Source organism: Panthera uncia, chromosome B4 (assembly GCF_023721935.1).
Source record: "Panthera uncia isolate 11264 chromosome B4, Puncia_PCG_1.0, whole genome shotgun sequence".
Classification (NCBI taxonomy): domain Eukaryota; kingdom Metazoa; phylum Chordata; class Mammalia; order Carnivora; family Felidae; genus Panthera; species Panthera uncia.
The window spans coordinates 122,022,102-122,038,740 of NC_064809.1; the positions used below are offsets into that span (position 1 = coordinate 122,022,102).

Below are 16,639 nucleotides of genomic sequence, written 5' to 3' on the forward strand. Positions count from 1 at the left end.
CTGAGAGGTGGGGCATGAGTGGGGGAGGGGCAGAGAGAGCAGGAGACGCAGAATCAGAAGCAGGCTCCAGGCTCTGCACTGTCAGCCCAGAGCCCGACATGGAGCTCAAACTCACAAACTGTGAGATCTTGACCTGAGCCCAAGTCGGAGGCTTAACTGACTGAGCCACCCAGGTGCCCCTCTAGATATTTTTCTTAAGCCAAGACATAATTCCTTCTCATTTCTCCATTTCTGATATGAAATCAGTCTATTTCATTCTTTTTTTTTTAACAACTTTAAAAACACTTTTTAATGTTTATTCATTTTTGAGAGAGGCAGCATGAGCGGGGGAGGGACAGAGAGAGAGGGAGACACAGAATCCGAAGCAGGCTCCAGGCTCTGAGCTGTCAGCGCAGAGCCCGATGTGGGGCTCAAATCCACAAACCATGAGATCATGACCTGAGCTGAAGTAGGACGTTTAACCAACTGAGCCACCCAGGTGCCCCTGTTTCATTCTTGACTGCACAGAAGAATCACTGGAGAAGGGAAATAAGAAGAAAGGGGCAGATTTAGTATTTACTAGTTTGCAGTTGTCTGGAAGTAAGTGGATCCACACATATTTCCCCAGGGGAGTGGGGATGAGAGGAAAAAGAGGATGCCCAAACCTATTCACGTAGCTCCTTAGGGTGTCCACTTCTTCATCTACTCAAAAAACATGTACCGAGCCTCTGTGTGTTCTACAGAGTTCTACACTGTTCTAAGCACCAGCCTCTCTCTCACTTCTACCTTTTGACATCATGCTTGTGGCTCCAACAGAAATAAAAGAACCAGATTAAGTTGGGAATACAGATCCTATGTGGATTTTCTCATAGATTTTTTTCCATGGCATTTCAGAAAGAAAAAAACAGGTATTGTGTCAAGTGATTCAATAGTGTGAACAGTTTGAATTCTCAAGGTCTGGTAAGAAATTTGATTCTTGATCAGAGGGTTAATCGTGCAAAATTATTGAACTTCTAATGAATTAAATTTGAACAATCAAGTCCAATATTGATGGGGGCAGATTATTGGGGGTGGGAGGGAGTCCAGTTTGGAAATTGATCTAAAAAAAATCGAGCACTAGATCTAAAAAAAAGAAAATGTATCTAAAACACAAATTTCCAGGGCATGGAAAGCTGAGGAAGTATTAGATGATGGGCGCCAGGGAATGGCCAGGACACAGGGTGTTCCGTGGAAAGATGGGCGTGGTGCCAATTTCAGTGCCAAGATTAGAGGTGTGTGGGTAGCACCGGCAGCTGTCCCACGGTGCCTTTTACCTGAGAGCACCAGTCTTCGCCGACGATGCCGTGAACGTGCACACTTCGCGCAGTAGGGAGCAAGTCGTTGCCATCCAGCATTCTCCCCAGCACAGACTATAATTTCATCCTTGCTCATTTCATTTACCTGAGCGTTTCAGAACCTAAGTTCCAGATACCATTCGTGTTTCCATACGTGGCTTGAGAGCAATGCCCAAACGTGTAGGATCGCCAGCTTGTTCAGGGGTGCTACACCACGAAATGTCAACTGGAAAAGATAGGGAACTGCTGCTTAATTTCTCCTCCACAACTTGAAAAAGAACAGTGGGTCCTTTCATGCAAGAGTGTGATGAAAGTCCAGCAAACCTCTACTGAGCACTTACTCTGTGGGTCAGGCCTGTGTTAGATCCTTCCACGTACTATCTCATTTAATCCTTGAAGCCACGGACTTATCAAAGTTGTAGAGGTTGTCATAACGCAGCACGGTAAGCCTTCTAGGCAAAGGGTGAGGAAGAGTAAGCTGTCACCCCTGTTAGTGACAAAGCTGACTTTAGGGATTGTGGCTTGTATCTGGGCGCTCGTAGTTTTCTTAATTCTGAACTCCACCTAGAATTAGAGATGCTCGCTCACCCAGCCACAGGCAGTGCCGGACCACGAGGGGCCTCCACTCACGCAGGCCCCTGCAGAGCCTCCAGTGTGGAAAGGGGACCAGAAGGTAGATTTCCGGTGGGCAGTCACATCCCAACAAGAAAGGGGCACAAGGGTCGGTGTTCCTGCTCTCACGGTGTGCCGGAGTTGGCCGGCTGGGCTTGTGTACATCTCTTCCTGACTTCATGCTGGTGGCTCGGAACCGGCCACGGCGAGATGGGAATCTTTACGCCATGGGGATCGTCAAATGCGACGCACCAGGGCTTCGGCCCCACAGAGCCAGTTGTTAAACATTTACCAGCACACCACTGCCTGCACCCCAGTTTTTCCAATCCGAGGTGTCTCCTCTTCCTCAGCAACCAGGAGAGTGAGGAGGCTAGAAAAAGGCTGGGAGTGTCACACTAGTGGACGCCTCCCACATGGAAGGAATATCAGGAGGTTAAGTAGGGTTCAATTGATCTCAAGGGTTCCGAACTGCAGCAGGCTTGAGAACCACGCCTCCAGCTGGTGCTGCTTCGCCATTCCCCCTTATAGGAAACTCTTCAGAGATGCCTACACTCTTTGTCTTCTGGAACTTTCCTTTAGGCCAACCCATCAATGAGGTGCCAGTGATTGAGCTGCTTACCCTACTGGAAGGCACTAGGCACTTCCAAATGGTGGATGTGTAATCCTTTTTATTTATTTTTTGTCTTAATTGCTGTGAGAATGCTTAATCCTTTTAGGTAGGTAGGAATGAAGTGGAGACCAGGATCCATTCTCTCATCCATAGTCCTTCAATTCATGGTCCATTACGCTGTTCAAGACCGTGACCATGTGCCCCGCCTCGCCCCAGCTTTACTTTACAAGGACATTTTGTTTTAAGAGATAACAGGTAATAATTTAATTGCCGGATTTACCCATGAAATGCCCTGTGCTGCCAGAGTCCCATCCTCCAATTTCAGCTATTTTCTCTTGACTTCAGACAGAACCAGGCCAGAGAATCCATTCTTGAGTCCCGCGTCCTTGAGTGTCTGCTGCCTGGGACCGTCCTGATACTAATCACTGTAACAGGCAGGGCTCCTGTGGAAACAGAATTGGCTTTAACTAATTTTAGCAGCAAGTGCATTTACTAGAGGATGTTAAGAGCGCACGACTCTGGGAGGAGAAGGAAGGCAGAGAGTGTCGGGCTCGGAGGCCATTTTGGCCCGAGGGAACACCCACACCGTCTCACAGGGGCTGCCCCAGTGAAGATCCCACCATGCTCCTGCTGCTCAGCACAGACACTGGTGTTGATTGTGGCTGGACACCCCAGACCCTGCCTGTGCTGCCCGTCATGGGTTTCCTTGTCACCAAGTTCTCAAACCAGCTTCTCCCGTTGCCTGAGATGCTTGGCTCACCTCATCACTGCTCCTTCATCTGCGTTACCCTGAGGTGGCCTTCAGTGTCCATTATCACCTCTTCTGGGAAGGCTTCCCTAGCCTCACAAAGGCCTAGACGCATATTGTCCCCCACCCCACCTTCCCGCCCTCCCTGGAAGCTGTGTTTATGTGTTTATGTGGCATTCATCATCATGATGGGCCTCTACAGACACGGTGCTCCTCCTGCGGAAGCTTCCCCAGGTTCTCCCTCACACTGTTGCTTTGCTCTTCTCTCAGGCTGTGGTGTTGCAATTCCATCCATTTTCTTCTTGCTTAGGCCTTAATGGAGAAGGATCACTTTAAAAAATAATACACAACTTCATGTGGGAGCAACACATACCAACCAATTCCTACGTCAGCGGCTTTGGTGAAGAGTCAAAGTGTTTCTCAGGAGTGCTCCAAGTGCTCAAGACAATAGCACCTAGAAACTTCATGGCCGGAGAAGCAGGAGGCTAGGGCCTGTGTGTGGGAGTGTAGAGGGTGCTGTGAAACAGGCACTCAGGCAATGGAAAAGGAGAGGGGGAAGGAGAGAGAGAGAGGAGAGGGAGAGGGCAAGAGATAGCATGAGCCTGCTACAGGAGTAGCTCCTGGTGTTGTGCCTAGCCTGAAAGGTCTTCAGGGCTGCCCCGTTTATTATGGTAATGCTATTGTGGGTTCTCTTTATTTCTAGAACCATTCACCAAGTGACATTCCTGCTTCCTTGGTCTTGCCCTTACGGAACTGTTATTTCATGATGACTTGTCTCTTTCATCAAGCATAGGGGTGTTCCACCTGTGATGTTTATTATTACTTCCACATTTCTGATGAGGAAACTGAGATACAGGAGAGCAATGCACCCATCTCAAGGCCTCTCATCTAACAGCAGATTCAGTCCACATATTTACTGAACACTCATGAAGAGTCAGGTCCTAAGGGCTGGTAGGTGGCAGGGTGGGATGGGAATCCAGGTTTATAACCCTAAAGCCTTTCCACTACAGCATGGCAACATCTGTCAGAGACCTAACCACCACAAGAGTGGTTAAGGAGCACAAAGATAGAGAAATGATAAGAGGAAATGGGAGGGAAGAAGAGAAAAAAAGGATGGAGGGGAGAAATGCACCTAATTATAGTGCAGTTTAAAGATTGCTCATGGACAGGGCACCTGGGTGGCTCAGTTGATTGGGTGTCCAACTTTGGCTCATCTCATAATCTCGTGGTTTGTGAGTTCGAGCCCCACATCGGGCTCGCTGCTGTCAGTGGAGATCCTGCTTTGGATCCTCTGTCTCCCTCTCTTTGCCCCTCTCCCTGCTGTGCACGCATGGTCTCTCTCTCTCTAAAAAAAAAGGTTGCACACTGCTAACATCCATGAATGTTGAATGTGGCTGTTGGAGTTTGAGATAAAGAAACAATATTTGATTTGCTGGAGAGGTCATGGGTGGGGGTGATGGGCTAAGTGGGCGATGAGCATTAAAGAGGGCACTTGTTGGGATGAACACTGGGTGTTGTATGTAAGTGACGAATCACTGGGTTCTACTCCTGAAACCAACCCTACACTATATGTTAACTAACTTGGATTTAAATTTAAAAAAAAAACAAAAAACAAAAAACTTCTGGGGGGAGAATAAAAAGAAACAATAGCCCTTGTTTTCTCTCTCAAATGGAACCTTTTTGGAGACAGATGCTGGAATCAGGTGGAGATTAACATGTAACTATTTTTAAAAAAGAACCTATTCTGTTGTGTTGAAGAGTGTTCCTTTCCTCCCTGCCGTCCCCCCAAATTCATGTCCACTCAGAATGTGACCTTATTTGGAAAAAGCTTTGCAGATGTAATTAGTTAGGATGAGGCCATACTGGATGAAGTGGGCCCTCATCCAACATGACTGGTGTTCTTATAAAAAGAGAAAACAGACACAGAGACGCACAAGGAGAAGGGCAAGTGAAGAAGAGGGGGACGCTGGAGTGATGAGTTGCAAGCTGGGGAACGCCAAGGATGGCGGGGAGGCACCAGAAGCTGGAAGAGGTAAGGAAAGATTCTTCCCAAAAACCTTAGGAGGAAGTACGGTCCTGCTGACCCCTTGATTTTGGATTTCCGGCCTCCGGATTTGTGAGAGGGTATCTGTCGTTTTAAACTACCCATTTGGTGGCACTTTGGTATTGCAGTCACAGGAAGCTCATGCTCTGATAAAGCAGTTTGGAGAACTTGGTTTTCTGTTCTCAAGGAAGTGGGTTTGTGGGCGCCCCATCCTTGAATAGTTGGGCTTTCCCACCCAGCCTGAGGGGCACAGGATGTGCACTCCCGGAAGCCACGCTGGCTCCCAGGATGGAGATTCCTGGGCATGCCCACTTCCTGTGCCAAAGCTCACCAATCAGAGGAAACGGGCGGGAGGTTGGGGGTGGTCTGGCTAAAGTTCCTCCCACGGGAAACACAATAGTGCAGAATCAGAGTTCCGGCCTAATGGGGGACCGCAGATGCCAGTTTTTCGGCCTGCACAATGTATTTCAAAAAGTGTTTGAATCAGTGCCCAACATTTAAAAGTTGGGACATTTAGTATAAAGTCCAAGATTACATGCTTCTCTTTGAAACTGGAAACTGTGGCCACACTGGACCACATTCCCTGAAGGCTGTGACTGGCTGTTGCTGCAATCGGGCATCCTCTCTAGATGGGGTGCAGGCTTTCTACCTCACCGTTCTGCTCCTCACACCCCACGTCTTCCCCCTGGTCTGCACTACTCCTTTCTGTGCCTCCCTGATGCCTGTTGACATTTTAGTTTAGGATTCCCAGAGTGGTGGTTAAGAGCAGAGACTCTGAAGTCAGACAAGTCCTGGGTTCAGATTCGAGCTCAGTCACTTCCTAAATGTGTGGTCTCGGGCAATTTGCTTAACCTCCCCGAGCCTCAGTTTCCCCCACTTGTAAAATGGAAATAATAATAGAACCTACCTTATTGGGCTGTTGTGAGAATTATATAATGTAATCATGGGAGTCTTTTCATATACATGCAAGGTATGTAAGTGCCCAATAGTTAGGTGTTATTGTTACTATTTGAAAAAAGCTGTAAGAGGAATCCTGGAAGAGAAAGAGCCTCTAACCAAGTAAGCTTGGTCTGGTTTTAGCGCTGCCCTCCATCTCACCAAGTTTCAGAAAAAATATTTTAATAAGCCAGCTTCCAAGGAACCCCCTCTCTGTAGTAAGGAGTCCAATAGTTTTGGGAATTAGAGGTCCAATTAAGGTGGTTTCCCTCCTCTTCACAGTTTGATTCTCCTCTGGAAGGAGATTGCAGGGAGGCAGGAAACTCTGGATCCTAGCCAAATACTTAGATGTCTGGGTTTTAAAATAGCTGCGATCTTAGCTGGCTTTGCAGACTTCCTAGTGGCCCTCAAAGGACAGCTTTTGCTTTGACTGATCACTTCTTGGCGGCCCAGAATGATGGAAGATGCAGAAGGAACCAATTGACATCCGATAGTCTACTTCCGGGTAGAGGCAAGACACCAGATGGAATTGGGAAGGAGTCAGGATGACAGACAAGAATTAAAAGATTTTTTTTTTAATTTTTTTAATGAAGAACATATAAACTTCTCCTTGTGTAAAGGAGTGCCCAACTGGGACGCCATCAACCTCTGAAATGATTGCATGCTACATAAACCAACTCAAACCAGTCCTTGCAAAAAGGTGAATTTCTTTGGAAGGCTATTGAAGTATTCCCTAGAACCGAGGGGCAGCAGGACCTCCCTGCAGACTAGAACCGGGAACTGGGAAGCGATCAGGTGCCAGGTGTGAAGAATTGATACAACTTAGCTGTTGACATAACAGACGGTTACCTGGTTATTCAAACATCAAGTATAGAGTAATCTATCTTTTCTCAGCGGGTTTGAATTGCCACATTTATCACATTAGAATGTGATAAATTTTCAGTGTGTGTTTGGGTCAGTTTCTGGTAAAATTCTACTCCATTTGCTATTCATGATTGTTACGGGTTGAATTGTGTCCCACAAAAGAGACACGTTAAAGTCCTTACCGCCAGTACTCAGAATGTGACTTTATTTGAAAATAGGGTCTTGGGCTCCTGGGTGGCTCAGTCGGTTAAGCGTCCAATTCTTGATTTTGGCTCGGGTCATGATTTCACAGTTTGTGAGTTTGCGCCCCGAGTTGGGCTCTGTGCTGACAGTGCGGAACCTGCTTGGGATTCTCTCTCTCTCCCTCCCTCTCTCTCTCTCTCTCTCTCTCTCTTAAAAATAAATAAATAACTTAAAAAAAAAAGAAGATAGGGTCTTTACAGAGGAAATCAAATTAAAATTCGGTCATGAGGGACCCCTAATCCAATATAACTGGTGTCCATTTGGACACAGGACAAATGTGCACGAAGATATCTGCACACAAATGTGCGGGAAGATAGCTGTATGAAAAAGGAGGACTGGAATGATGCATTTCTAAGTCAGGGTGACAAAGATTGCCTGCAAATCACCAGAAGTCAGGAAAAGGCAAGGAAGGATGATTTTCCCAACAGTGTTCAAAGGAGCATGGCCCTGCCCACGCTTTGATTTTAGACTAATAGTCTCCAGGACTGGAGACAATACATTTTTCCCAGTTCGTGGTATGTTGTTATGGCAGCCCTAGCAAACGAATATCCAATATAATACTCTAGTACCCAACTGTTTAATTATCATGGCTTTATAATATTTAAAAAGTACCTGGTCTTGTTAATCCCTGGGAGGATATATATTTTTTTAACTTTAAAAAATACTATTTTAGTTATACTCATGTATGAAAAAAAATTGGCCATACTATCATGTTTACATACACACCAATATTGGAAGCAGAATTCAATAATGAATCACTTTTAAATTTTATAAAGAACACACAAACATTAAAACACTGATTGGTTATAGAAAGCAGAGTGGAGAAAAAGGCACTAGCTATCATTTTCATTTTCATTAAAGAGCAGCACTCTCTGAGAAGAATCAAATCAATTAGCAATATTCATCTATATTGCAAAATAATATACATATAGAAAAGGTAGTGGTTGTACTGATTTTATTACTTTTGCTAAAGCCATTTTACCTTCCTCACACTCAATGCAAAGAAATAAAACAATATAAGGAAAAATACGTCCTCATTATTATCCACAATAAAAAATTCTGCAGGCCTGGGCATTTTATATAACGGGGAGCACTTAACGGCTCAAGTGGATCTAAGTACCATTTTGATTCTGACCCCCTGGATAGAAACTCATGCATATCTGGTGACTGGACTAACTCCATGGGAGCTGTGATGTACTGAACCATTTCTGTGGTATCCCCAGATCTCAGTAAATTAAAAAAAGACCCTACACAAGAAAAGATAACAATCTGTCCAGAAATTATATCTATGAGCTCTTTCTTTAGTGGAAGGTGGGGAAGGAGCCCTTTCTTGAGTATATGGATACAAGCATTGCTGTGTCTAAAGATTGTTGGATTGATATTGTGTCTGTTATAATGAAAATAAGGTGTACGTCAAAACCACTGCCAGATTAAGAAACTTCCACAATGTGTCTCAATTCTTTGACTAATGGAGCAAGTTCCTTTTCTAGGCTGACGAAGAGTCCTGTATTGGTGTTGCTGCTGGCTATGAAACTCACCACCAAAGGCAAACGATTGAATTGGACCACCTGGTAGGTGTTATAGTAACAGATAATAATACTTTTATTTTTTGAAAGTCCAAGTTTGCTTCCTTGGTCTGTTGCCAGGGCAAAAGTAGATAAGGAACCAGGTCTCAAAACATGTTCTGGAGTATTATCATTGGCCACTTTAATAATAGGCTCTCCATCTCTATCTGACCCAATGATAACATGGAGCCCTTCAATACTTGGTAATTTTTTCTACAGGAATCGCTTCAGGTCATCCACCATGATGAACCCCTTTCTCTCGCAGGATCAATCTCCACTCCTGGTTTTCTGGGTTGCCGTGTTCTCTCAGCTCTGAATTCAGGGACATCTTCAAAAACCATCTCCCTGGGAGGGTATTTTTAAGATGGGAACGATTAGATCCAATGTAAATGCTGAAGATTATAATCTAGAATATCATTTTATTTTATTTTTTTTACGTTTGTTTATTTATTTTTGAGAGAGAAAGAGAGAGAGAGAGAGAGAGAGAGCGAGCGAGCAGGGGAGGGGCAGAGAGAGAGGGAGAGAGAGAGAATCCCAGGCAGCCTCCATGCTGTCAGTGCAAGCCCGATGTGGGGCTCGATTCCATAAACTGTGAGATCATGACCTGAGCTGAGATCAAGAGTCAGACGCCTAACCAAGGGAGCCGTCCAGGCATCCCTAGAATATCATTTTAAAAATTAATTTTAATTGTTTAGAAAGCTCATTGAAATATACTCTTGAAATGGGTTCATTTTATTGCATGCTGATTGTTCCTCAATAAAGTTGATTAAAAAGGACTGTAGACAACATACACCAGAATGTATTATATATCACAATGTAGCAAATGAAAACCACCACCATTGTGCTTTTTAACGTATATCGTATGGTTTATGCAGACTGTGGACCAGAGCTCTGCATATATTTAAAATTCTTGTGGAAGTCTCACTGATTTGCGGGGCTGGGATGTTACACTAATATTTAGAAACAATTTAAGCCAGCACTCATCTACTTGTCTAAAATTGTGCGAGTGAATACATTCTTATAACACATGTGTAGGCCATTGTCAAGTACAGATTGGGTGAGGCGTAGTCTTAGCTTAATAGATCAGCTGGGTAGAACAGCAGAACATAGAACATGCTGAGTGTGACTATATAATGTCATAGATCATTTCCATATTTAAGTTTTTGTTACAGTTCTGACTTTACTAAGCAGAATGGCTTCAATATGGCACTGTAGGGCTCACAATATGGCTGTGCCTCCAGCAACAGCTAAAGGTTCATTAAAGCAACAGAAAGGTTACATTTGTACTGAACATTCAGTACAAAATAGATAGTTTTGAAGTATCTTGTGAATAGCCTCCAGAACAGGAACTGAGATTTCTAATTATTAAAAATGTTGTTGAATGTTTCAAGACATATTTGAAAAGTATTCTGGTTTTGCAAAACAAGAAAGATTTAAATTGGCTGAAGGTAGTGTTCATCAAATCCCTCCTAAGGTAACACTTCGTGATTAAGGAATCTGAATAACTGTTAGTGATTCATTGTCAGACCGAAAACTCCTGCTATCCCTCAAGCTCTGAGTCTGTTCCATTACACTGAGATAGGAAGGTGAGCTATCAAAACTCTTATGTATGCAACTATTTATGCATGTTAAGTGAGCTCTGGGGAGCTATGGGTTTTGTCTACCTAGCACATTTCCCTTTCACTTCTTGTTCTGCTAACAGAAACCCTCTTCCCTGTGGGAAACCCATTCTTCATGCATGGGAGGGGCTGACCTCAGATCCTAGCTCACCACCAACATGGCAACACGGCCCTAACCTGGCCAATAAGAGTTCCCCATTTCCCTGACCTGTAGTTATCCCTTCTGAAAAGGGCATGTGACCCAAGACTGCCTGATCAGGGCCTGTCCTTGAATTTTCTCCAGAACTTTAGGGGGAAAACATTCTGTTTTCTTCTAGGATCATGAGCTTTAACTATAGTGTAAGCCTAGAGCTACTGGGACCATGTTTCCCTCCAGCTCAGAGAGTTCTCTGATGATAAAGTCTACCCGAGGCAGAGCAGGGCTGAGAGGTGAAGAGACTCTCACGGCTGAATCACCTAAAGCCCTTGACTCTTCCTTATGTGAGCTGAAAGAAATGCTCCCCTCCACTTTTATCCCCTTTGATCTAAGTTGAATGGAGTTTTTCTCATTTACCACATAAAGATTACCGACAAATTGTAATTGCCTGATTGTGGAAATCAGGATCGGGCACCTGTGCAGCACTAACAACAACAACAACAACAACAACAACAACAACAACAAAAATACAAAGAAAAAAATTAGATGCTGAAGCTAGTATAGGACGGAACTATCTGTATTATGCAGAATTCCACAGTATAACTTGTTGGATCCGTCAGAGAACCTCAATCAAAATCATTGACAAATAACTTGAATTCATTACATGGAAAATACTGCTTTGTTTCCTCATTTTCTGCAGTAGGGTTTTGGGTAAAAGTTTCATCTGACAAAAGTGTCCTGTGTCAACACTTATTTGAAAATGACTGTGTTGGACGAGCTCTCACAGCTCATTAGCCTTGACATTTTGAGATTCGAATATACTTCTCCAGGTTGAATGGAAGAAAGATTAGGAAAAATATCACGGAGAAGGAAAAGTTAGTCTTATTCATTCATTCATTCATTCATTCATTCATTCTTGATTAACCAGACTGTGTTGGCCCTCTGCTGGGCTGTGAAGCCAGGGAAGAGGTGCCATTCAGGAGAATGCATGGATTCATTGGAACCCAAGGCAGGGATGGATCCCTCAGGGAAAATGGCCAGAATAACTCTTGAAAGGCTAAATGGAGATGATTGAGATCCTACTATTTGTATTATTTCTTACCCAAGTTGCTCAAAGAACCCTTCTCACCAAGAGTTCTTTGGTTAAGGACAGTCATGTTCATTCATTCACTACTAGTTTTCTTTTCTTTCTTTTTTTAAACATTAAAGAGAAAGGAACTGGCTTCCTCTCATTAGCAATAGCGAGATATTTCTGAAAACTCTTTGGCTCCATTTAAATGCCAGGAGACCTTTTTGCTGTCCCTTCCATTTGCTCTTTCTCCAAGAAGACTTGGTTTCCCGCTGCCAGTTAGCTCTGAGGTAGAATGAGCCACAGAAATGCAGGCAGGAATGGCATGTTGAGCAGGAAACGTGGCATTTGTACACTTGTCAACCCCCCCAAGGCTGACATCTGACTGTGCTGAATAACAGAAGTAATGACCATTTACAGAGCTCTGGCCATGTGCCAGGCACTATTCAAGCTCCCAATCTCATTTATTCCTCAGAAGAATCTATGAGGTAAAGATGATTATTATCCATGACCTCTCCAGGCTAAATTAGTCTCTCCCATACCCTCGTATAATGCTCTGTAATTTTCCCTCAGAACACATACCTCAGTTTGGAATTCTATGTCTCCCCTAAGGGAATGCCAACTTAACAATGTCAGGACCTCTGCCCATTAATTATGGATGCCCAGACCTAACACAATGCCTGACATGTAGCAGGCACTTCAAAAACATTTTCTGAATAAATGAATCCTCATTCAATATGGACAAATTAAAGCTCAGAGAGGTTCAGTATTTTGCTGAAGATTGCACATCTAGCAAGTCATGTGGCCTGTGTTGGGACCTGTGTTCTTATCACTTTGCCTCTCAGGAGGGAAGCCTGCTTTCCAGGCTTCCTGTGTGATGCCTGCTTTAGGCAGGGAAGCAATGTGCCCAGTGTAGCTTAGCAGCAATGTTGTGTTATTTGAGTAACCAGGGTGAGAATCTTGCACCAGTTGATGAGAACCTGCAGGACTGGAGGGGAAAGACTAGACTGGCATCATTGTGAAGGAGAAGTTGGCTTTCAATACTCATGCATGGGTAGACTCTGATGTTTGACTTAAGTTGTTTCTGGAAGACATTCACCTAATATATCATTTCCCCCCAAAGTACTTGAATCGTTGGAGACAAGTATTTAAATTGGAGGAGTGGGTGTCTTGAGTTGAGATATCTTATTAGCTGATTACCAAATCATATCTTAGTAGAGGTAATGTAGACCTTCTCCTACCTGATGTCCATTTAACAGTTTTTCCAGAAGGGCTGGATGATGTGTCTATATCTGCACTCTTTTTTTCTCTAGTTAGCCCTGAAGGTACACTAAATAATCATGGCTATTGCCTCCTTTATAGAATGAGATTCTTTTTCTCCCGTCATTGTATTTTTACCAAGAGGGAATAATGTTTGTTTCCAAACCTATCCAGCTGATTATACTTAATGCACTTGATTACCAATAAATATTTTCACAAATGTTAAAAAGTGATGAAACAGGACTGCAGGTGAGGGGTTGTTTTTATGAAAATGAGGATGAATGTTTAAAAAAAAAAGAGTAATGAGATGCTTAAAAATAACTGCATTAAAATAGTTGTGGTATAGAAAAACTTTAAAATTCTGCAATCAGATTTCTTACAAGCATCTTTGACTTCTTATTCCATTTTAAAGAAACAGAAATAGGATAGTTTAGATAATGTTAAATGGCTATGATTTTTGCCAGAAAGAAAAAATGGAACTTTGACCAGCAGATCAATATTCAAGGAAAAACCCTTGGCTCAAACATGGCAACATTGGGTTAGTTTTCTTTCCTTCTCCTTTTTTAACAATAAAAAGAAATGAACTGTTTTCCTTTGAGTAGCAATAGCAGATTGTCTCAGGAATTTTTGTGTGTTTTTTGTTTTTTAAGTTAAAATACTCAAGGTATGTATGCATCATTTTAAAAAGATGACTCCCTACTTTAACCATCTTTTTAAAAACATTTTTTAACGTTTATTTATATTTGAGACAGAGACAGACAGAGCATGAACAGGGGAGGGTCAGAGAGAGAGGGAGACACAGAATCCGAAACAGGCCCCAGACTCTGAGCTGTCAGCACAGAGCCCAAGGCGGGGCTCGAACTCATGGACCTCGAGACCATGACCTGAGCTGAAGTTGGACACTTAACCGACTAAGCCACCCAGGCGCCCCTAACCATCTTTTTTGATTGACAGTCTCTGGAATCATTCAGGCAGTAGGGTCTCTATTGTATATATAAAGTTTTATAAGAGATCTCCAGATCCTTCCAAGATGGTGAATTGGGAGGCTTTGGCTGCAGAGAGAGGATTCTTCTTTGTTGATCCATGGAAAGTGACTTTCCTTTCTTGGCCAGGGCCTTCTCAGATGGCTTTTTAAATGGAGTTCTTTCAACTGAAGATGTGTGGTTGAGAGTCAGGCTGTTGGAAAAGGCATTTGGCAGACTAGTGGACACTCTGATGAACTTGTGTCCTTCCTCCTGGAATTTCAGGGTACCGTGTTGAGTTCTAATGAACACCCAGAAATGTTTGCCTAAGTTGTTCACTTTTGATGATTGGGAATATTATGTTCTTTACAATCAGCATTTAGGTCCACCCTAGTCTCAACATCTGGATGTTTTTTATGTGAGGACAGTGCAGGTTCTAATCTCCAACTCATCTTGAAATCTCTGCTTTTGATGTTCTTATTTCTTGGGCTGTGATGAGCTTGATAGTTTCCTGTGCTAGAATGCTCTTGTGTCTTCCAATGAAAATAAGAGCCACCCTTTATGTGGTGGCTATTGTGGGTCAGGCCCCATGCCAAGTGGTATATTATCTCATCGAATTCTCCACAAACCTATGCAGTGAGGTTCCCTACTGCCATGATGTAGATGGAGCAGCTCAGGATCTGACATGTGAAGCGATATGTCTAAGGCTGTGCATCTAGCCAGTGCATTAGAGAGAATTGACCACAGGCCGGTGGGATTCCACTGCTGATTTGTTTAACCACAACACTAGGAGGCCACTCCTGCTATGCCAGGAGCCCTTCTAGAAAGTTGAGAGTGATGGAACAGAGGCTACCTGTTGGCTCAACCCTCCACCAAGGGCTTCTGGGGCTCCTGTTTTAGCAGGCCACCCAACACCAAGCATTGCTTTTCCACCTTGAAGAACGTAGACACCAATCACTGCAAGCATGGCTCCATTGACAACAACAACACAGGTCATTCCACAAATACTACTTTTCTTCAGGGAAGTCCGTATAAAGGAGGCCTGATGCGCTCCATCCTCTTGAGGTGTGTTAGCTGTGTGTGTGCTTCCATTTTGTTTTGAAGGTTCCCATAGAACCCACAGTCACATATGCTGCTTAAGCTCTTGATACAACTTTGGTTTTCCTTACTTTTATAATCATGTCATAATAATCACAAAATAATTAGATAATTACATTATAAAAATGATAGTGAACACCTATGGAGTGTGTCCAGTTTGCCGCTGTGCATGAATCTTCACAGCAATCCTCTGAGGTAGTTGCTATTTTTAATCACCCTCATTATATAGATGAAGAAACTGAAGCCCAGAAAAGCTAAGTAACTTGCTCAAGGTCATTAGCTGGTGACTGGCAGGGCCAAGATGTGGTCCCAGAGCTACCTGATTTTGGAGTTATGGTGCTTCTCTCTGTAAACTCAAATGGAATCCCTTTGCTACACTTAGCTGTTGCCTTATTTAAAGAGGATCATCCTCTTTTATCTTTTTAAACCCATGTTGGCTTTTCAAGTTCTATGTGCCGTTACATAGTTTCCTAGTTGTTGATTCTTGGGTATGGGTGTAGGGCTACGGGTTTCTCAGGACAAAACTGGAGATGGTTAAGGTCTACCAGTTAGCTTCAGAGAGTTGACAATTGGTATTCTTTGCTCCATTTTCTCTTTCCATTTAACAACTTTTGTCTCAGATGGAAAAATTTATAGTTTTTTTTTAAATGGCTTTTGAAAAAAAAAATTGAGGGCTGGAGGTGATGGGTGGAAAAACAGGCAAGGGGAAGGAGAAGGTCTTTATTTTTTAGTCTGGTCTCATTTAAAAAGCTCTTTTTGCTCTGTCCTTAACATTTTGGCTTTCCAATTTCTCTCTTGTTAGTGGTTTTGCCCTGTCTCTGTTTATTTTGTGACTTGTGCCTGAAGGGATGTTTTCTCAAAAGAGAATTATCCACACTACATCTTGTTCTGGTCACGTGCTGACCATTCTCTCGGACAAGGCCTTCTTTGTGCAGGGGAATGGAGGGTTTATTCTGGTTAACGGGGATTTGCCATATAGAAGCAGCAGTTAGATGGGGCTTCCACTAGATGGGATGAGCTTCCACTAGAATAACCAGACATTTGAGCTGTAATACCCATGTCATGATGTTTTTCCTGGCACCAGAGCCCTTAGGCAGAGGTTTGGTGCACTGGATCTAATGTGGGTGACTGAAGCTCATCAGAATTCTCGTTGTTTTAGTCAGAACTCAGAACAGAAAACTTCACTCAGATGAAGGGGGATCATTCAAGGACTTCACCAGGTTATTTCACTTGGGCCTCCCAGGACCTGGAGTTGGACATCAGGGTCACAAGTCATATTCTCTGGCTTTTGGGCCCCTTCCCCATGTCCCCCTACCCAATTTCTTGGAGCTGCAGGATCTTCCCTGGGCCTCAGTTTGCTTACCTGCCTAATGAAGTAGTCACAGAATGGTGAAGGATATAGGCTCTGAAGCACAATGCTAATCTTCATTCCTGCTGTCGCCATTTCCTAAACCTTTGGCAAATCAGTTTATGCCTCAGTTTCCTCACTGGTGAAGTCCTGCCAGACTCAGGGGTTGTCGTGAGGTTTTAGTCGGTTGCTACTTGTCAAGCAAAGTGCAC

General features: G+C 43.5%; 1 pseudogene; it reads right to left on the bottom strand.

Annotated features, from left to right (window-relative positions):
* Window positions 1-8,745: 8,745 nt before the first annotated feature.
* LOC125920452 (ragulator complex protein LAMTOR3-like) lies at window positions 8,746-9,178 on the bottom strand (annotated as a pseudogene).
* Window positions 9,179-16,639: the final 7,461 nt, after the last annotated feature.